Source organism: Gouania willdenowi, chromosome 7 (assembly GCF_900634775.1).
Source record: "Gouania willdenowi chromosome 7, fGouWil2.1, whole genome shotgun sequence".
Taxonomy (NCBI): domain Eukaryota; kingdom Metazoa; phylum Chordata; class Actinopteri; order Blenniiformes; family Gobiesocidae; genus Gouania; species Gouania willdenowi.
In genome coordinates, this window is record NC_041050.1 from 19,074,905 (window position 1) to 19,098,204 (window position 23,300).

Here is a 23,300-nt window from a genome sequence, read left to right on the forward strand (position 1 = left end):
TGTAAGCATATAGACCTGTGGTTGATGATAAATGTAAGGCCTGAAAATATACTTTTTAAGAGCTTAACAGTTACTCAGAAGACTGATTTATCATTTGAAAGATGCTCATGATTTTGTTGGCTTCAATTCATACAGTATCTGAACATTTTTTTTTCAAAAAGGCGATACACGCTAAAACTTCAGTTTTTCTGTTTGTTTTTTTTTTGTCGATAAACTCCTACCAAAACAATGTGTCTGATTCTGAGTAAAAATCAATGGTGCAAAATGTCACACTGGCACTTTTATTGACATCCAGCTGCACAATACCAACATGTTGTGACACTTGGCTTTTGCTTTCATTACGACAGCATGCATCAGTAAATTCTATAGCATGGCTTGTTTCGAGGCAGTTTTGGGTTGCTAAATGCAGTTCATCGGGTACACTCAGCAATCCATCTCCATAAAAAAATGGTTTATGCTTTTCAGTACATGGCCACTTTGGCAGAGAAGGCCCCAGTTCCATGTATTAAAGAGATAGAAAGATAGGGACGTGTAAACGTAGGCTAATGAGAAGGCTGCGAGGCCTAAACAGTGAGTTTCTGAAACAGAAATAAAAAAAATAAAAAGTACTGTTCCACCCATCCCTCAGTGGTGCCCCTACTTAAATAACACAGTTCATCACACACTGCCGTCTGTCATGTTTCCTCTGTACTGGGAAGGAGGGTGAGTGAGTGTGGGCGGGTTGTTGATACAGAGCACAGTTTGTGTGTATGAAAGACAGACAGGGGAGAGGTAGCAAAATCAGCGACCCATAAAACTTATTTTACAGCAAAATATTTTTTAAAACAAGCACTCAAGAAGCTCAAACCTCCACCAAGCATTGAATATCCTCTTTGCCAGATATTGGCAGTTATCTAGATCAGTGATTCTTACCATGGTATCATTGTCCTTCACACTTTAAAGGCTTATAAAACACACACACCGAATTAATAATAAAACAGTCCAAATAAATGGACACCCATATTTTTTTCTAAAAAATTGCAGGAAAATCCACCTAATTGTCCCACCTAGTTTCATCCCATCCAGATGAAACTAGGTGGGGTAATTAAGGAAGCAACCCAACAAAACAGAATCAAATTCCATAAGGTTCCGTCAATAATGAACCAAGATACGAATTTTTGAAAACGTGCCAATGATGGGACATAGGAATTTTTTTTTTTTTAAACTGATCCAGAATCATTATACTGATTCGGATCCCCTCCAAAATTTTATAGAATCTTCCATATCTTTGGTTAAATTGTTGTCAAAATTATTTAAGTATTTTTAAAGTAATCCTACAGACAAACAAATAAATAAATGCCAGTGAAAATATTACCTTGCTGTCGGATGTAATACAATTATGTTGTTATAGGCGACAGTCATTTTATTAGTAATGTACCAAAATGAAAATTCTTGGCCGAAACCGAAAACAGAAAGAAATTAATCTGCCAAGTAATATTAGTAGTATCATTGCATTTATGGCTTTGAATGTGTATTAACCTCACTAAAATGAAAGCATTGCAATACATTGTATTGCTTCAAAGAATAAATCAATTAAAAATAAAATATCAATTTTTTTTCTGTAGAGGGTTGCTAAGGTTTACACACCTAGCACATTATCAGATACCCTGTCAACATAAAGGATATTTTGATATATCCAAATCATGAAATTCACAAAAACTTTAATGTTGGCTTTCTATAAACTGGCTAATACTGTAAGTACAGAATTTGTAGAGCACGTTACTACCATGCTGACCTAAACATGAGCAGACACAGATCCAGTAAAAAAAACAATTTTCACAGGGTTTAGGGTTCCTTCAACGTCAACAATCCAGGCTTGATGTTCATAAGCAGGCATGTTTTTGTTGTGGCAAGGAGCCAAATGGACCCCAGAAATGAGAACTCTTTAATATTACTCCAAATAAAGTCCAAATAAAGTACCAAATAATTTCCTCTTTTTTCTCCTGTAGCTGCTGCTTTTGGTGCAAATCCACTCATACTCAGTTTTTGTTCTGCTTCAATCTGCCTAGAGCAGTCTAATTCCATTTACTGAATTAGACTGCTCTGCTTTTCTCTTGATCTAATGAAACATGGAGAAAGCAGCCACTCAAACCATCAGATTGGTGGGCAGAAAAGCATCTTCATGTCAATTCTCCTGAGTAAATGTATAATTTAAAGCTCTATTGGGGTTCCAGATAGAACTTTCACAGAATTCTGAAATTTGTCAAAGAAAAGGTTTGTCGTCGTTGGTATAAGTTTTCATCCATCTGGTTCCGGTGGCTCTACTTGCAAATACAAATATAATAATAATAGGAAAACAGATGAGAACTACAGCATTTTCTGATTGCAATCAAACAGATGTAAGTCAAACATTAGGAAACTCACAAACAACACCAGATTGAGATGATTTCACAATTCTGACTTGTTTCAATTTGCATCCTGATTAGCTACGACTGATTAAGTACTCATTATGTTTCAAGTTGGCTTGAAAAAAAACATTAGAATCCAATGCACGTAGGATGCACTGATGTTTTCTTTCAGTAAAAGGAAACAAAGACTGGGCAAATGACTTTCAGAATACTAAGAACAACTGAAAAAGCATTTACTTTCACTATATTACTTATCTTACATCTCATCTTGCCACAAATGCCACATTTTTCCTTTCAGACAGTCTCAGAAAGTCACTTTAATCGTGTCACACACATGTTCAAATCAGAGGTTTCAACCTCTGAAACCCTTTCCATAATATAACCATCTGTAAGAGCAGCTGAAACATAACATACCGTGTGTAAGAGGAAAACAATGGCACATAGGATAGAAACCTTAAAAAGTACCATGGAGTTATTTATGACTTGGCCACAATAGAGCCGCTGGGCCCAGTTCAAACAAACCACTGTCTGTTTACTGAGCCCACAAGCTCAGAGAGCAGGTTATTTGACCAAAGACTCCATGGCTGCTGTTAGCATCTGCAATGTGTGTGGAGGTGCTTGTTTTGCTGAATTGGCTAGTGCAGCAGAGTGGTAATTGAGAGTGCACCTGCAAACATACTTGTGAACTTAAGCAGTGGTCCCCAACCTTATATCCCAAGGGCCACTTTTATAGTGGTCACATGTATCGTAATTTATGGTTTGCTTTCTCAATAATAATAGACAATTCTCCTGCCGTAGTCCGGGGGTTGGTGGACACAGAAGGTGGTGCGTGTGCCTTACCTGCGCAACGCACCTATGATTGATTCAGGTGACAGAGCATGCTTTCACACCAGTCATTTTTTTAGTTGACCAGGAGATTTTGGTGGGTGCACGGCCTGTTACAAAATGGTCCAAATCGAATCTGGCCCCGATCCAGAGCCCGAAAACTCCCTTTGTAAAGCACTTTGTTTCATTTGACTTTGATCAATAACAATAAGCAAGTAATATTTTGTCTGCTGAATAATTTGTAGGAATAAAATAGATAACACAAATATAATAGACAGGGGAAAAAAGTATTTTTACAGTTTTTTGTTCATAGATACAGTCACCTTTTTTCATTTGTTATAAAGACAATATTCAAAATACATTTGTTTTTATCCGTATCGGCCGATTTATTAGTTATTGGCTTTTTAAGTTCCCCCAATATCTGTATCGACCCCAAAAATCCCAAATCATTCGGACTCTATTCTGTACCTTGGGGTGCTCTAGTGAATGAAATCTGACTAAATTTGAGGGACGAGTGAATGGACTAAAATCTGTTCTGTAATAATAAACAATATACAATAGAGAGGGTGCTATACAGTACATCACTAATTAGTGAAAGCGTGGTGCAAAGGGGCATATTACATAATACATAGTCTTTCTGCTCCCATTTATTCAAGATTTGTAATTATATTATTTAGTTTTCTATCAATATATTAAATACAAAATGTTAAATAAAAATAAAGCAGGAAACATGGTTTGCAGAAAAAGAAGCTAATCATGAGAGGACGGCAGATGTGGCCTTGTTGAAGACAATTCCTCATATGACATCCTTCTCTTGGATAGCCTTGTAGGATTAAACTCATCCGCTATCTGTAAAGAAAAACAGACATGCTGAAAATCCCCTTCACTTCTGATAACCCTGGTCAGATGAATGCATGTATAACACAGAGGCAGCCCGCAGACAATGAAGGAAGCAAAGCTGACTTAGCATTGGCCCCTGGACCTTAGTTTCAGGGTGCACAAACGTAATCCTAAATCCATTATCCCGACTGACAGCAGAGTAAAGCAGCTGAGTTGCATTTGTTTGAGGAATCAATTCCAGAATGTTATCTTGACCATTGTGCAAATGATATTGATCACCGGTAAGCTGACGATTCTCTTGTTGGCACAAATTATTAGCGTGACGCTGATCTTGGGAGCCAATAATAAAGCTTGAAGACAGGGGTGTAACGCTGCGATTGTATTACTGCATGTTCATGGCAGTTGTCTGTCTAACATAAGAAGAGACAAATGCTAGAATATCCACAAAGGCTTTTCCCTAAGAAAAGGAATGTTCCACCTGTGAGTGAGACGGATTTCTAGCGTAACTGGAACAGATACAGAGGCAACTGTTCAGTGGCCTGTGCTGAGGCATGAGGAGCAACAGCACACAGGGGGAGAGGGTTTACATTTCAGGCATGCAAGCAACTGGAAGACCATTATCCCTAAAGAAGTGAAAATTGGCCTTTCCCCCCTTCAGAATGGTGTCAAAAATTGTTAGCCCATCCAATTTATGCTGCATTTCACTTTGCAAACAAACATAGAAAGGATTTCTATTAATAACTTGTCATTGTTAACAGAGAAAATGTAAAGCCATTTTTTTTTGTTTCGTGCACCAACTACCAAGACAAATTCCTTGTACTGTCCTAAAAACTGTACTTGGCCATTAAAACATTTCTGATTCTGATTCTGATTTAGCTAGCAAATCAAGCAGCACAAATATATGGTGGATTTTCTACACCACTTGTGTAAAACATAGTATCATTGAAATACGTGCAAAAGTTGCTACAGATTCAATTCTGTTCCATCAACACGATGGTAGGACCACAATGATAGGACCAGAATGACAATATACTATAAACAAAATAATATTTGAGCAGCAATTTCAGCCTTTTACATATTGTTTTTTTTAGCAAATGCTCTTCCATTTAGTGATCTGTCTTTATCTGATAAAAAAACATATATATATGTACTATATATTATTATTGTCTCCAGCAGCTTTAATAGATAAAATCTATTAATGGATATTAATACTGAGCATATTTACAGCAAGGGAACTGCAGTTTTAAATTGGGATTGAAGAAGAACCAGGGCTTAGATGAGTGATGGATTTTTTAGCATGTGCAAAAAATTGGTGCATTTAAAAGAAAAGATATCTCAGCTTTCAAATTTTAACCACCTTAAAGCAGAAAAAAGCCAAATAATTTACTATCAATAATATCGTTCACAGTCAGCTGCTGATTGAAGTCAACTCAGATCACTGGTCCTGGGAATACGCCATGTACTATAACTTTACTGATAGTCAGATAACATTAAGCAAACCAGCAGAGTAACGTGAATCACTTTTCAAATATGATTCCCAAATTTGAATCATCTCAGCTGGTACTGTATATGTTATTACTCTGTTGCTGTACTCTTTGTGGAAAAAACGTCTTAATATCGATGTATACATCAGTCCCCACTCAGGCAGGTTGTATGTAGGCCACTTCAAGCAGCTACTGCCTCTCTCTTGGACTCCGGTTCTGCACTTTACTTCCCAGGGGTTTCCCCCCCCTCAAAAGTAAAATTCAGATTCGGGGCTCTTGAGAAATCATGCAGTGCTGGAGCCCAAGTAGCCACCCTCTAACCCCGCCCGTAGCGTGGACACACCTCCACAAGACACCCACATGGTGAAAAGGAAGGCGAAGTGAAGGGCAGATAAGAAGCTGGTTCACAACAGACAAAACAGGATCACTGCTCTAGAGTGCATCAAATGGCTTGTAAAATATAAAAATGTATTGGGGAGGCCCGATACACACACACCCATAATGGAAGGCGGCGTTCACCTGCTGCACCTCCTCCACCCATTCTTCACCTTCTACTAAATGACTGAAAAATATTCCTTTATTTTTTTGGGAAAATACTGTACTGTATTCCTTTTATTTGTCATTGTCAAAAGAATCCCTTGATAAACTATTCAAAACAATGCAATTTAACTAAAAATTCTTGAATGAAATAAATAAAGGAATAATACAAATGAAGAAGCCTATTAATTTTAATTCTGGTTCTATAATAAACAATACAAAACTGCATAATAGTTCTTTTCCCTTTTAAAAGTGCAACTGAAAATGTATTTTGTGCCTTAACAATTGGACTTCAAAAAAAAAAAACACTCATTGCACTGTATTTGCGTCAGATATTTGTTTGGCATGCAGATATCTTGTAGTGAAGAAGAGATGCTATGCTCTAGCAGACAGAGCTAATAGAAAAACTTGACTTTTACTAGGGATGTAACGATTCACTCAACTCCCGATACGATTCGATTCACGATACGATTTTCTCACGATTTATTTTTTACAAAATGGGACTGTAGACAAATGATGACTGAAAAATATTCCTTTATTTTTTGGGGGAAAATACTGTACTACTTTCTTTTATTTTTCATTGTCAAAAGAATCCCTTGATAAACTATTCAAAACAATGCAATTTAACTAAAAATAAATCTTGAATGAAGTAAATAAAGGAATAATACAAATGAAGAAGAAGCCTATTAATTTAAATTCTGGTTCTATAGTAAACAATTCAAAACTACATAATAGTTCTTTTTCTTTTTAAAAGTGCAACTGAAAATGTATTTTGTGCCTTAACAATTGGACTTCAAAAAAAAAAAACACTCATTTTACTGTATTTACGTCAGATATTTGTTTGGACCAGCAGAGGGCGCTGGTAACCCAGTGGTCGGTTGGCATGCAGATATTCCACCAATGAAGAAGAGATGCTACGCTAGCAGACAGAGCTAATAGAAAAACGTGATTTTTTCAGATATTCACGTAATATTACAGATATTCTTTCGGTGCTAAAGGGGTAAAGAATCATTTATGAGCTTGTTTAACAGTAAATGGCGGCCAGAAAGAAAGTAGTAGCAGATTCCGCCCGCCACGTCCGCTTCTGGAAGGATTAATATATAGCGCCCTCTGCCGTTTCAAAAAAGTACTGCGATTCAATTTTCAGAGCATCGATGTGAACCGTGGTACCTATGAATCGATTTTTAACTGCCTTACGATTAATCGTTACATCCCTAACTTTTACAGATATTCACGTAATATTATAGATATTCTTTCAGTGCTAAAGGGATGAGGAATCATTTATGAATATGTTTAAGAGTAGAAGGCGGCCAGAAAGAAAGTAGTAGCAGATTCCGCCCGCCGCCTCCACTTCTGGATATTAACTCTAAATGTTTACTCTGTTAAAATTATAAGATTTTAACAGAAAATCAAAAATGACTAAATCAGATTAAGATCATTCATGGTTTCATCCAATCATCTTGAACTCTTCAATCACTGACTTCATTTCATCCTACAGTTGACAAAGAGAGATTAGCTCGCCTGAGGTAGCACTATGGAATCGACCATCTGGGGTTAAGGATGGCTCTTTATGCTGGGCTGAGGTTCTCCTGGAAATGGTGGGGTAACAGGGACATGAGCTTAGGCTAAGTACTGATGACATATACACAACTGTCCTGGAACTGCTGCAGAACAATTGAACAACCCCCAACATCATTTGGGTTTAGTAAATTAAGCCTTCTTCTGACTCATTCTAAGAAGATTACATTTTCACAAAAGGATTACATCACAAGGATTAATGTGGACTGTACTATTGTATTTAGCTGCTTGGTGGTAGCATCATAACAACTAAAGAATTCAAGTAGAAAGAGGGTTTTTTTCAGCCAAAGAACACAAGAGCAGAACATCTCTAAAAGTCTCATCAGAATCAGTAATGCAACTTTAAACTATACCTCTTAATTTAATGTATGGTGAGTTTATTCTAATAATCCAGTCAAGTTGTATCCTACACTGTGTTCCTTCAGGGGACTAACACGTTCCTGTTGTGACAAATGAACAAAATACTAAAAAAAACAAACACTATTTAGCAGAGACACATTATAAAATAACTATTGGGCAAGACATTAATACAACCACTAGGCTGAATATAGTTAAATATGAATGGATTTGTCTTCAATAAGATGTTGCGGAATAAATTAGGTTATGGATTTGAAGCTAAATAAAATGTCATTAAAGTTGATATCCGGAGTTTCTGAGAAACGTCTCGATACCCCACCCTAAACAGCTTCACTTCCTCCCACTGCCTCTGCATTTCTACCAGAAGCCACGCCTCTACTTTTCTGCATGCGCATCACGGAACAAAACAAGGTTGCATCGGGTCGCATTGATATAGGTCTATGGGTCAGGTAAGAGCCAAAATCATACTTGTTTCCGTGCACAGTTCCCTATTCACTTTGATTGACTCACTCCGCTACAGGAAGTCAAAGCCTATTGGCTGGGTGATTACGGCGATCGTTTCCATTTGTAAAGGGCTCAACAGGACAAAGACGGAACTTATATACATTGATGTATATGAATGACCACCGCCAGTAGACCTATGGTTCCCGAATGGTGTGCCGCGGCACAGTGGTGTATCATGAGGCAAGTCCAGGTGTGACTTCATGACAACCATACTTTTGCGGCAATCTGCCTGAGTGCTCAGACCACGGGGTGCGCCGTGACATAATTTTTGGCGCACGCACCTTGCAACGTCCCGCACCCTTCAAGCATAAACCAGCTGGGTGCATGTGCTGCTCCAAGCGCATCCCGGCGCACGCTCATGATTCTCCACGGTGCACCTTAACAGGTAAGCGCAATCGCATTGATGAGAAAGTCACCCTATGAACAGCCTTTGGCTGTGCACAACGGAGCTGAGAACACCTGAAACGTGCACTGCACAATATGCATTTAACTAAAAGGGCTACTTGTGAGCTCATAAGGACTGGACTATTAAAACGTGACCTCATCATTGTATAATTAATTTGCTCAATTCATTTTCGGTGTTAATTAAGTTGATTATATAAGCAGAAGAAGATAGATTAAAATTTGCTTGAAACCTTGTTTATGTATTTAAGGGCTAAAATAAGTTAGTATTTAAAATATAGCAAATTCCTCTTTAATAAAATTCAAAGTGAAAATATTTAATATATGTATGAAAATAGTATAATATAGAAGTATTTCTGTTGAGAAATTGCTAAATATTTGATATAAACATAAGGAAAATGGTTTCAGATAAAAGTAGCCCTAGTTTTCTGTTTGGTTAATGCTTAATTTTACGGATTACTTCCCTGCATTGATTTAATTAAAAAAAATTCAAAATGTTTTCTTTTACCAAATTAAATGTACTGACCTGAAATTGTGTTTATTTGTACTTACCTTGTTTGATTAAAAATGATGAACTTATTTTCATTGTGTTTTGTGTTCAAAGGTTTTTCACCTTTCTTGTCACTGGAAAGAATAAAAGCAGGAACAAGTGAAATCCTGAGTCTGGTCGAGTCCTTCCTTTTTCAAGTGTGGGAAGCCATGACGTTATAAAGACACTTGACATACATTATTATTGCAATATACAACTACACAAAAATAATTGTATTTTAATTTACTACTTTGTATACACTCATTTCTTAATACAGAGGCAAACTTTATATCTAAAGACAATTCTTTAAAAAAAAAAAAAAAAATCCAGCGAGTGCGCAGGCGGGAATTATAAGACTGACAAATGCTGTAGAACAACATTAAAACAGAGAAACAGCGAGAGGGAAAATGGAGCGCTTTCTTTATGAAAGCTATTTTGCACAACAGGTGTGCCTTCAGATTTTTGCTTGTCCTTTGATGTGCCCTGAGCACAAAAAGTTTGGGAACCACCACCAGTAGACCATAGTAAAAAAAAACTAGTTAGGTATTTTTTCGCATTTCAAAAGAATGATACATAAACAGATTTCTCAGAAACTCTGGATATCAGTTTTAAAGTTTGCTACAACAAAATTGTAGATACACCAGATGTGCGTGACCAGATGCAATTAAAGCTCAGCACTGAACCCAGATTTGTGTACTTGGTTTTTTGGACACTGCCATTTTAAGTGGATTATGGTGAAACCTCATTGGATTCTTACTGGATTAGTAGTAAACTGGATATTCAAATAGTATTCTGTCTCGCAGTGTGCACACATCTCAATAGTATTTCAGCTAATCACGTGGTACGCAAACAATGCCTTTTTTTAGTTGGTTAGTATATTATTCTGTGCTCGAATTGAACGGTTTCAGAAAAATCTATTTAATAGATATCTAGTTGTAGAAAATTACTGAAGGGGTTGCTGGTGCAAGCCTAACCGTGGGTCATCACTATGGGCCCTGGAGCAAAAGCCTTTACTCCTGACTCTAATTGTTCCTCGCCGCAGCAGCCTCAAGGAGGGCCCAAATGTCCAGGTCCAGATAAATGCAGAGGGTTATGTTAGGAAGGACATCAGTCACAAAACCCCATGCAAAACTAAACAATGGAAATCACTCAAGGATTCGCTGTGGTGACACCTGAAGGGAAGAGTTGAAAGGAAAAAAAGACTGTAGAAAATGACAATATATCACTTGTGACAATTCATTCTTATTTTAAAGCTCATGAATCATTATTATACTCATTTTTAGAGTCTCTGCTTTCGCTACTTCTCCCCTGTCAGCCTCTCACACAAACTCCATTCTGCAGCAAACTCCCTCCAGGCCTTGAGACTGCGACCAAAATGGTCGCATATGCGAGTGTATTTTCAATGTGTGCAAGTGAAAATTTTATCTGGTCGCATCTGTGCGAGTGTGTATGGATGACCTTATATTGGACAGAGCGCTTTGTCACATCCCACAGAGTGCACTTCTCTCTCTCTCGCTCCGCGCTGCAGGTGAGCCGAGGAGACGGTGCGCGGTCATGCAACGTGGCTGCGGGTAATGCAACGATGAATGCGCTGAGTATAAACACCAATATGCTCCTTTGGAGTGTGCGCGGTCCGCAAACGAAGACAGGCATTACGAGTCCTTCACCGAGTGTGCGCTCACATTGAGAGCAGCAGTAAAAAGGAAAAACGTGCTGAGCTCAGCAATAGAGCGTACACGCTCATCAGAATCAGCATGGAGGGGCCAGAACTGATGGACTACGATGCCAGGACAGATGTTCAGCTGTGGTCCTCTCAGGGCAGGGGTCTGCAAGCTGCGGCTCTGGGGCCTAATGTGGCCCTTTTTTTACAGAGGCTATTAATGATTAATGACACATAAAATCAAAATATATCAATTTGTTAACTTAAAATAAATCACGTTTTGCAATGACTCAGCACCTTCCTACTTCACCTCCTACAACATCTACAGACCATCAACTTTTCTTGCACCTGTGACTAACCTTAAGTTTTAAATCCCTGGTAAGATAACTAAATCAACAAAATCACTATTCTGGAAGAAAATGGAGATTTTAATTGTGTGGGAACAGATTCATTTAACCACCAATGTGCAGGTTAAATATGCATGTTTCATGTGTGGCAAGAAATGAGCAATTAGCATGTGTTGATCACATGCTCATGTGTTATCAAATTCAAGTTAATTTTTTGTAGCCTTTCAAATACATTAACTAAAAAAAATATTTTTTATATAACATTGTGTTCACGTAAACTGAGATGCATAACAATTTGATTGACGCAAGATAATGTTTTTAAGTTTCCGTTTACATGATCAATATAAATCAAATCAAATTAAATCAAACATTATTATATATAGTTTTAACTGTATAGAATCTAATACACTGTATTGTCTTCATTGAGTAGGTATTTTTTCAGCTCCAGGAGGATTTTAATCCAGGTGAGATGAGGCAAAATGGCTCCTTGTAGAGTAACTTAATATTGTCGCTAAAACCTGAATCTCAACTCATTGTAAATCTTTACTTCATACAAAACTACGTACGCCAGTTAAGTCAACTATTCATTAGCATGCATTACTATGCTGTACCCCCCCCCTACAAAAAAGGGTGCGACCAAATTCTGTGCTGGTGTGACCAACCATTTCAGAATTTGGTCGCACCCTTGGTCGCTACCACTGGAAAAGTTAGTGTCGAGCCCTGCCCTCAGCTTTGGTGTTGGAAGCACAGACAGCTTGGAAATTATTAGTTATTAGTAATTTAGTATACAGCATTTGAAGCAAGCAATAAAGCTAATTCTAAAGCTAAAGTTAGCATGAGTAAAAGGGCCAGTCAGTGGGTTGCTTTCAGCACTTATGAGCAGTGAAAAAAGCAAAGCTACTACGATTGATATGATGGAGTTCGTGACATCGGACGTGAAGAAAAACCTAACACTAATGTACAAGTAGATACTGTAGATCATAGTATACTGGTTGATCGACTCAAATCTGAGATGGGGTTTTCTGGTACTGTTCTCCAATGGTTTACCTCTTACATTAATGGAAGAACCTTTAATGTTGCTATTAACGATGTTATGTCCAATATGTCCAACCTGTCGTGGAGTAGCCCAGGGCTCTGTTCTGGGGCCTGTTTTGTTTTTATTGTATCTGATGCCTCTTGGTCGGTTAATCCGTGGTTTTAAAAATGTGTCTTATCATTTTTATGCTGACGATATCCAGTTGTACTGCTCCTTTAATGACTCAGAGTTTCACTTTTTATCCGAGATCTTAGACTGTATATCCTGTATCAAAAACTGGCTGTCATCAAATTATCTCCAGATAAATGCAAACAAAACAGAAACTCTGATCATTGCTCCTGATAAAAACATCCCTCTAATTAAAAACTCTCTTGGTGATCTGGGCTCATCTGTTAAAACCAGCCTCAGAAACCTTGAGGTTGTTTTTGATCAGTCCATGTCTTTGGAGGGACATTGTCGTCAATTGACTAAAAACTGTTTTTACCACCTCAGAAATATCTCTAAAGTGAGGCATCTTTTATCAAAATCAGATCTGGAACTGGTCATACACGTATTTGTATCATTTCGTATTGACTACTGTAAATCTGTTTTTACTTGTTTTAATAAGTCGACCCTAAACAGACTCCAGATCGTTCAGAACGCTGCTGCCAGACTTTTAACTGGTGCTTCTAGAACATCCCACATCACCCCCATTCTTGCTACCCTGCACTGGCTTCCAGTTAAGTTTCGCATAGAATATAAAATATTAGTTCTCACGTTCCGAGCATTACATGGTCAGGCCCCTAAATATATCTCGGACTTGTTGTGCCCCTACTCATCAGGGCGATGCCTTCGGTCTTCAGGTCAGGGTCTCCTAAAGACCCCAAAAACTAAATTTAAAACCAGAGGAGACCTGGCGTTCCAGGCTGTAGCTCCCAGACTCTGGAATAACCTGCACCAGTTTCTCAGGGAGCTCAACTGTGTGGACACTTTTAAAAAACTGCTGAAGACTACACTTTACAGTAAAGCTTTTAGTGAACTGGATTTTAATTTTTATTTATCCTTTAATGTTGCTGTTCTTATGATATTTATGCACTCTTGTTTTATTATTCTATTGTGTTGCACTTGTACTTGTACTTTTACCACAACTCTGTGCAGCACTTTGTGATTTTATCTGCAAAAAGCTCTTTATAAATAAACTACTTACTTACTTACAAGTGACAGCAATTGATGACACAGAAAGTGTCTGTTCCCGCTACGAAAACAGAGAGAACAGTGTTTTCAAAAAATTTTCACTCTGAAGCCTGTTTGTTGAAAGTTCCGTTTTCAAGCACCAAAACACAGTTGCCATGTAAATGGACACCCAACAACGCAAACAAAATGTTTGCATTTTCACTGGAAAACGTTCTCGCGTAAACAGGGCCTGAATGATGTGCATTGAAAACAATCAACAATTTGACTGCTGTTCAACAATAATCAGAGAGATTTCTGATCGAAATCTAACTACTTCAACCAATAAACAGTTAACTGACTCCACCGGGGAGAGCTAAAAAATTTAGCATGTTAGCACCGTTGCTATCACCTAAAAAAGTAAGCATACAGCCCTATAAAAGTTTAGTCCACACACATCAATGAATTGCTATTTTAGGCTTCTTAATAATTATTATTGTTAATAAATTCAGATCATTACATTTTATTGGATTTCTTTAAAGGGGACATATCATGGTTTTAAATCCTTCCTTTTTAGATATAAATCATACAGTTGTGTTCTATATAAAGCAGAACTGCAATGCTTGGGTCTGAATTCCTCATTATTATAGCTCCACAGGCCCCTTTTCTACCCCTTTTCTGATATGCTTCTGAGAGCAACTCGTTTTGGTGCGGTCTCTTTAAATGCAAATGAGACACTCCATACCCCGCCCCCTCTCCAGGTTGCAGAAGTGACACTCGGTTCAACTCCTCTTGACCCCTCAATCAGACGAAGATCTTTCGGCAAATCCTTCTTTATACTGGCGGAGGTTGCAGACGCAGTCATCCTTGAAGTGCTTCGCGCACACAAAAATGACCTTACCCACAGATGTGGGTACATTTCCCTGAAAAATAAAACTCAACCAGGCACTTCGAAAAGGTTCTGATGCTGGGAGACGGTGTAATGAAGCGTGTGGGTTACTACATCCAACAACCGAACATTTTGATTTCTCCTCTCGTAACTTCGGCATCCTTGAGCTTGGACTACAAAATCGCAGCGAGAAAAAAAAATGGCGGATTCCTCGAAGTGTTGGGCCTGGAGTCGATGTCCTAATTTGGCAGTTCCACTGCAAATACTGTGACGTTATTGTTCAAAAAACGTAATAGAGAATCGAAAAATCGAAACAGATTGAAAAATATGACCAAAACAGAATATAAAGATATCAAGGGAGCACCTGAAGAGACTAATTTGAACTTTTCTGTACTTCTAGACACTCTAAATATACAACAAAATGCATTTAAGGGCTAAAAAAGTGGATTTAGCGTGATATGTCCCCTTTAAGGCTTTCTTACATTAAAACTTATTGAGTTTGAGAGGTACATCAGATGGTCATAAACTTGTGGACCACAGCACCCATGCAGCCAAAAGAGCTAATGGTTTTGTTCTATACTAATGGTGAACACAACAAAGATCTGGTAAACCCTGTGGGCTCAATAGGATGAGGATGGAGGGGATTTCCATTTAGGTACAGTGAATAGGAGCTTGCTGCTAATGAAAAGAAGGACTTATTAAGCAGCCCATTTTATAGTCAGCCAGCACCCCAGGGAGCTTACAGAGGACTAGCATCCAATCCATTCGGAAGGTAGCAATTTAGCATATCTCAAGTACAACCAGTGAAGTGAGGAGTCTTTGGTTCACTTGTAAAAATTATCAAACACTCCCAGCAATGAGTTAGGCAGTTTGTGGTAAATCTAAGTTTTTTTTTTTCAGTTTGATGATGGGTTCAATGATGATGATTAGTTACAATAATGACTGTATTGATATGCTTTGACAGGGAAAAAAGACTAAAGCTGCACTGATGATTTGAAAGAAATTTCAATTATTGAGAATTGGAAAAAAAAACATTTGAAATCAAATGGAACAAGAGTGAAAAAGCATCCATTCCTCATACATTTATTTTTCCTACTTAATGATCAATAGAGTTGTTGAGTTATCTTCCAAATGGCTAAAATCTGCCTTCTCCAAGCAGTTCCATGAGGGCATTGTTAAGTGTTAAGAAAGTGAAATCATTAAACCCCCTAGAGTCACTCATTTATAACACTAGGGCTCGTCAAGGTTTAACATGCACTCCCATCCCATCCCACTCATTCTTCTCCTGTTTTCATGATTACACTCACTGCAGCCGCTACCTGCAGTGCTAAAAATACTCCTCACATCCCACTACAGTATGTGACACTTGATTTACAAATACAGGACAGCCCACTCAGATAGCATCTGATTTCTGAATCTCCTCTTTTTTATTGTTCCTACTTCCTTCCAGTTCCCACGTAGCTCAAAGGCAAACTGCTTGACCGTCAGCTAGGGCAACACTTGACACCTATAAATCATAAAACCCCCATTAACACTGCTTACATTACACTGCAGTCTTTAGCTTATAAGGTTAGTCAACCCAGGTTATAGAGTGGCTGTTTCAGCTGTGATGCTTTGCTTTTCAAAGAGCAGCTGCAGCTGAAGTGGCCTTCGACCCATTGCTCCCCATGTGAAGGAGAGGTTTGAGGTCCGGATGCCACCTAAAATGAGGATAATCACACCACTGTTGGATTTCAAAAGCTTTGCATGCTGGGAATGGCAAAGACCCCAAATGTTTGGCTTTTGGGGGAAAATGTGCAACTGCATTGACTGTTGATGAACTGTGAAGTATGGTAAAAAAAAAAAAAAAAAAGTTATCAGTTAATGTCATAAAAGTATGAATACTAGTTGGTTTTAATTATGGATACATTAATGAGCCAGGTTTTTTTGTCTTATCTGGGGCTGAGTAGAAAAACCCTCCTTTTTTCTTTTCTTTTTCGTTCCAAATCACATGAAACGTATTAAAATTACCAGGACAAATAAAGCCAAAATATTATGAGTGAGTCGGGTAGATTCATATATTGACAGAATTTTCTCACAAGTAAATTTTAAAAGTGGCTACTTTTCTTATTTCTTCCCCAACTGTCTGCCTTTCACATAAACTCCTCCCTACACCACTTCTCTCCCTTGGAACAAACTGCCCCATCAATACAAACAACAAACAGTTAACTGTGTACACATTTAGCATTATAGTCATAAACTACTGTAGTCATCTTTTGTTTGTTTTTCAGCAACATAAAAAACCAAACAGCAATATGTGTTTATTATCAAAATAATTGTAGGTTTGATATACATCATCTATAGGTGATATAAAGCAACGTATGAAAAACACACCGACAATGCATCAACGCTCGGAAAATGCACAAACTGCGACGCCTTTTAACGCTATCAGTCCTTCCACCAGCTGTACTAATGCATTGGGCCTGTACTGTATGCACTGTAGCTGCTGACAGCAAATGAGACAATGGCAGCTACACTTGTACCGTCAGTAAATACACTCGGAATGAAAAAGGAAAGATTTATGCAAACTGGTCAACACAAAACTTTCATAGTATAATTTGACCGAGTAGATGCAGAAGATTCTCATTGATCATAGGGCTGCGCGATTATAGAAAAATTAATAATCACGATTATTTTAGTCATAATTGAAATCATGATTATTCAAACGATTATTTGTCAACCAAAAAGTTATTTATTTTTTGTACAAAAAACATAAAATATATTCTTTAAACATAAATAAAATCCTTCAAACACTAAAATCAAGTATGTTCACTTTTACACAAAACAAAACACTTGTTGCACGTTGTTTGCTCTCGGTCTTCATCATCAAACCCAAAGTGTTCCCATAGAAGAGAATTTGACTTGACACTTGTTTACCAAGTGTTTTTGCTGAGTGTCTCCTGCCATGTTTCAAGACCACTAGCAACAACTTTCCTCGTGTTGGCCTGCAGGCTAGCTTTAGCTTTGAGAGGGGCGGGGCGGAGGGGAAGGAGCTTGCATATGCGTGGATTAAACCACTCAAAGTTAGTATTAATAAAGTGTGTGCCAAGCTTTATTATTTGTAGATATCAGAAATAGTGTTTGTTTTATTTAGTGAGTAAAACATATATATATATATATAAATAATTGTTTTTTCTCGATAATGTTATTTTTGTAATCATTGGGTGTAATAATCAGACTCGTAATCAAATTTCGATTAATTGAGCAGCCCTAATTGATCAGCACCGGAATTTCCCCGTGTGCTTCACCTGATGTTAGCAAAGGCAGCACAGGTCAGTAAGTTAACGTTTATTTAATTATTTGTTTTTTTTGCATTTTGTAAAGTGAGTTGTCATTGTTCAATGTGATTGTTGATCATAATATTACTACCCATGCTTTAAATGAAATAAATGTCACATATTGTTTTCAGTTATTGAACATTCTTAATTTCTAAATCTGTTCATTCCCAGATGTACTGAATGTTGAATCCCACTTGAGCGTACAAATCCGATTAGCATACAGTATATGTAACATCCACTAAAACACCATACAAGGGCAGGTGTTGTGCCGTGTGTGATACCCCCAAAATACGGGAATAAATACATTTTAAAAAGAACTTTATCAGCAGTGAAATTGGAATGCTTTTGAATCAAATCAAATACCGGAAAAAATGTTCATTTCAGAGCATCATTACTGGTGTTACAGACACAGCAAATAGGAAGTTTTATAAAAACATAACGTGTGATGTTGTGACTAACGTGTCAACGCACAAATACAGATTAAAAGAAAACAGTTTTCCATGATGATGGAAACAAAAAATGTCTTGTTCAAGTGCAGACGAAAGGATTCGATCTATTTAGTAGGTGAATATCCCCCACTTTTGTCTTTCTCTGTCTAATCACCTGGTTGCCAAATGTGGGGCCTGAAAATGTTATTGAGAGCTAAATTGTAATGCTGATGACTGTTTTATAATTTGAATAATGTTTATTTTGTGTCTTTTTTTTATTTTGTTTGTTTTATTAAGTTGCTACTGGCTGCTCTGTCTGTTGGACATTTATTGTTCAAATGTTTGTTGTTCAGTGCTTTCCACTAAAAATGCCACACAGTGATTCCAGTGCTCACTGGTTTGTTTTTAGTGTGATTTTCTTGCACTTCATATTTTAAAAGCAATTTTTTGCCCTTGTAGAATATTCTGTGCTGCTTGAATTGGCTTGGTTTAAAAAAAACCTTGTGTTATAGAATAGTTGATAAGGAACAAAGACGGTTAACAACAGCATTTTGCAGCAGGGACTGTGACCTCGTCTTTATCATCAGATTTGTCTTAAAAAAACAAAAACAGACATATTGTTATTGCTATTATGAGAAATAGCAATATAGGATTTTTAATGAATGTGCATCAAATCTATGGTTGTTGATAAATCTAATGGCCAGGGGTGTGAAAAAAAATTGATTTCACAATATATCGCGATTTTTAATCAATATTTGTGTATTTGTGCAAAATTAGTGGTGGTTACAATGCTTTCAATGTGTTGCAATGGTTATTTAATGCACTTGATTTTATGATGGCAGTGTGTCCTGCCTGCAATATTTATGTACGCACAGACATTTTATTTTCATATAATCTGTTCAGATCAGTGTTTAAACTAACATAATAGGATAAATATTTTTTTCTTATTTTTGTGCATCGTCAGTAACTCAGGGTGGTTTATCCTTAATGTTCTCACTTACAGTTGTTACAATGTCGTCATTATGTTGTCATGGTTACTTCGAGACTTCTACACAGTAGTTTCAGTGAAAAAAAAACTTGTTGCACATTATTTTATGATGGCACTGTGTAACACTGCATTTTCTTTTTGTCAGTGAAAATGTGCAAAAACACTAATAATAAATAATAAATAGGATGTTTTGAAGCAAATAGTTTTGACTCAATTTGTCCTCTGAATGATCAATATCTTCTGAACATATACACCAACTTCATTTTTCATCTCTACGTTTAATTTTGATATTAACTGGGTAGAATATCGCGATATCGTATTGTGACCCAAGTATCAAGATGAGTATCGTATTGCAACATTCTTGCCAATACTCACCCTTACTAATGACGGTGCTTAAATAAGCACATAATTCAACAACTAATATGGAATTTGAGGGGTTGCTCAAGCTTTGTCAAACAAGCAGATAACTACTAGTGCAAAAGGGAGATATTGTCTTTGCTAAATCTAGCAGATGTATAATGACCGAGAGGACAGTGATCCCACTCACTGCCATTGTAAAGTACAAACCTAATTCATCAATTACGTAGCAAACGACACATATCACAAAGCTGGATGCAAGAAGCAGGTCATATATTGACAAATTAGACCTGTTTAAACTTTAAAGGGCCCATGTTACGCTAGATCGACTTTTCTGTGCTTTAAACATCATACAGCCTGCACAGAGCTGGGGAAAAAAGCCTTTGTACATGCAGCTCCTTGTGCTTGGAACACACTGCAAAGAGACTGGAAGTTGACAGAATTGTTATCCTTGAATGCTTTTAAAATGAAACTGAGAGAATTTGAGACTGCCTCAGTTGTCTGTAATTGTTTTATTTGATTCTTATGTTATCCTGTCATTTTAATGTAATGTAAATGTATTTCTGTTCAGTGTTGTAACTTTGCTGCCTCTTGGCCAGGACTCCCTTGAAAAAGAGGTTTTTAATCTCAACGGGATTTTTTTTCCTGGTTAAATAAAGGTTAAATAAATAAAAAAAAAAATAAAAGTGCTATATGGGTTTCAAACACATGCTCAAAGTGTTTTTTTCATTTTTTTCATTTATTCCCTCAATCGTTAGTTAGAGGGTGATTTGCTCCTTTCTTACTGCAGGGCGAGCATTCCCACTTTGATGACGAATTTGACGCTGAGCTGGAGAAGCCGCGTCTCAAGGAAGCTCTCTGCTGTGATTGACATGTAAACAGACACGCCCACAAAGGTGAGCATTTTAGCATCCTTTCTACAGTCTATGTAGGTACTGGCAAACGCCCCGCCCCCACGCTCTGCGTGTTTATAAAGCAGCATGAGCTCGGCTACGAAGTGGGTGGGAGGAGGGCGGGCCCCAACCTAAATGGGCTTTTTCTACAGACTGAATGAAATCTGATCTTACACACCTCACTGAACTGATCGGCTATATTGGCTCGGCCGATATTTTGCATTTTATGCAATTAATGTGAATGGCTGTAATGTCTTCATTCGCCGATCCAATCAATGACGTCATTGTTGTGATGAAACTTTCTGTAGATGCTCCCATTGCATTGTTTTATCCGTTGTTTGCTGTATGTGACACGGCTCTATAGTATTTCACTCGCATTTGTGCACAAAGGTGAAAACCTATGAGCAAATGGCAAAATTTTTGATCGGTTGGAGCGAAGCGCCGGACTTCTTCCCCTGTCTACCGGCTCTGAAAGCGGAGGCAACGTCTTCTGTTAGTGTCTGTGTGTGTGTTTGTGTGTGCGCGGTTGTTTTGTTTATTTATGTAAAAAAAAAAAAAAGAGTTACTTTTGCTTTCATACCGGAGAATTCTGTCCATTTCAGGGTGATGGTGGACACAGAAGTGTGTGACGGACGCTCAGATCCTCCTTATAACTCGCTGTATTCCTTTGTTGTTTACTGTTGAATGAGGCAGTAATATTTTTTGAAGTATAACGCTAAGAAATGTTCCAGTTTTTCTGAAATTTGGGTGTTTCCATTACCAGTTTGTATTGCGCTATTTAAGATTTGCGCATTTCCGAGGCTAATGGAAACGCAGCTACAGTCACAAGGCTGCATTTAGGTCCTGAAAAATCTTACCGTTTGATTTTCTGTGAATCTCTATCAGGTAGTACCAAAAGAATTTGGTTGTTACCTAAAAAAAACAAAATTAAAAAAAACAACCTGAATTCATATGATCGGAGATCATTTTTCTTTAAACTCACTGATCAGTGATCGGCCCAAAAACCCTGATTGTGTAAAGCCTAGTAAATATGAGGTTCACAGTGTAGCCTCATATTGCTTTATAATTCCCTCTGTACATTAAGAAATGTAAAAAGTAATTCAAGAAAGAAAAGACTTCAATTTACACCCTCACAACTTCTTTTTGGTTAATAGCACAGTGATTAATTCTCCACAGCCTAGTGAGGGTAACACGATAGTGTACAACAGACCCTCAGCAAGCAGATGGCCAGCTATTGAGAAAAGCCTGGATGCTGGGACCCACATGGTTGAGAGTTCAAGGCCGGGCTATACAACCACAAGAATCCCAACAATGGATGGATATGAAATGTGCTTCCCCAACAAAGAACACCTTCAGCTTCTCAACAGAACTTCTCCTTGAAACCTGCCTAAAAGCTTTTATTTTGATAGAGATTGGAGGGTGAATGGTGGCAGCTGTTGTCCAATCAGAGAAGCAGCTGTAGTGACCCACGAACACACCCAGCAGAGAGGAGCATTCCTCTGTGACAGCAGCACTTCACTGGATGTCTACAGCGCCGTGGACATTCTTTATCACCGACTGTGGACCGATAAGCTGCTTCAGCCCTCCTCCTGTTACACCACATGTGCCGTGAACATCCTCCATCCAGCATGGGCAGCAGAAGGTGCTGAACATGGTCTGATCCAGGGGAGTCAAACTCTTTTTAGTTCAGGGGCCAGATATGGAGCAGTTTGATCTCAAGTGGGCCACAGATTTTATGCGGTAAACAGTATTGTGCCCTAGTTTGCGCTTCTACATATACATAACCGACAAAATATGTAAGAAACCATCAATATCCAAGCAGTAAGTGATAAATATCAGTCCCAACAACATATTCACTTTAAAATTCCTAGATTTTGTGTCCAATTCCTATTTAATTAAAAGAAAATATTGTGTCAATTTGAGGAAACTTTTAAAGAATTTTGTAAGAATTTAGAGTTTTTCCAACTGTTTAACATTAAAAACGATATTGGAGCCCCTGCAAATATTGTTGAGTTTCATCGACACAAAGATTCTTGCTTTCTCTGTCAAGTCTATTTTCTCCTGTGGGACGAATTGGATGCTTTAAAGGGCCAGATTTGGCCCCCGGGCCATGAGTTGGACACGTGGTCTGTTCTAAGGAAGCCACTGAAGTCCTGAGATGTTTAAACAGCAGAAAGAAGTGTGTGTGTGTGTGTGCGTGTGCGTGTGTGTGTGTGGAATACGCACAAAACACATAAACATAACCCAATAATAGAGTGTAGGTGAGGAAGCACAGGTGCACACCGTTAGCTCTTTAACTATTCAGATGATTGAACTCATGTCGCAGTTTTTGTCAGCGGATGAACACACAACGTCATTCACTGAAGTTAGTCCCGTGTTTTCCATCACTCTCACCTGTTGGCTGTGAAGCGGATGAATCAGTCGTCCATGAAGCAGCGTTTTACACCGACACACGATTCCTCGCTCCGGAGCACTTTGTGGAAAGTTACGGCTCTGAAAGTAGGAAAAAAAAGTCCGAGTGCGCCGGCAAAACCAGAGCGTTTCAGAAACCTTCGGTGAGCTTGTTCAGACACAACAACAACAAAAAAAAAAGTGTGTTTTCTTGTTTTCCTTCAACGAGTGAAAAGCACAGACTACTCTCCACCGCAGCGAAGCTTCACAGACTACTCAGTTCTCACGAGAGAAGAGCGACATCAGCCACGCGAGCCGGGCACGGACAGACCGGAAGTGCTGTGGTGCGGCCTTCAAAACAAAGCACCAGAATATTTGATTTTTATTTTATTTTATATATCA

At 38.0% G+C, this 23,300-nt stretch overlaps 1 protein-coding gene across 3 annotated transcripts in view; it reads right to left on the reverse strand.

The window, feature by feature from the left end:
• The window catches only part of LOC114466991 (plexin-B1-like), a 109,212-nt gene extending 86,042 nt beyond the window's left edge, over window positions 1-23,170 (reverse strand). For all 3 annotated transcript variants that reach the window (XM_028452914.1, XM_028452913.1, XM_028452912.1), the window contains exon 1: window positions 22,902-23,170. The gene's annotated coding sequence lies outside the window, so the exon portion shown is untranslated. The remainder of the gene's footprint in view (window positions 1-22,901) is intronic.
• Between the last annotated feature and the right edge of the window lie 130 nt (window positions 23,171-23,300).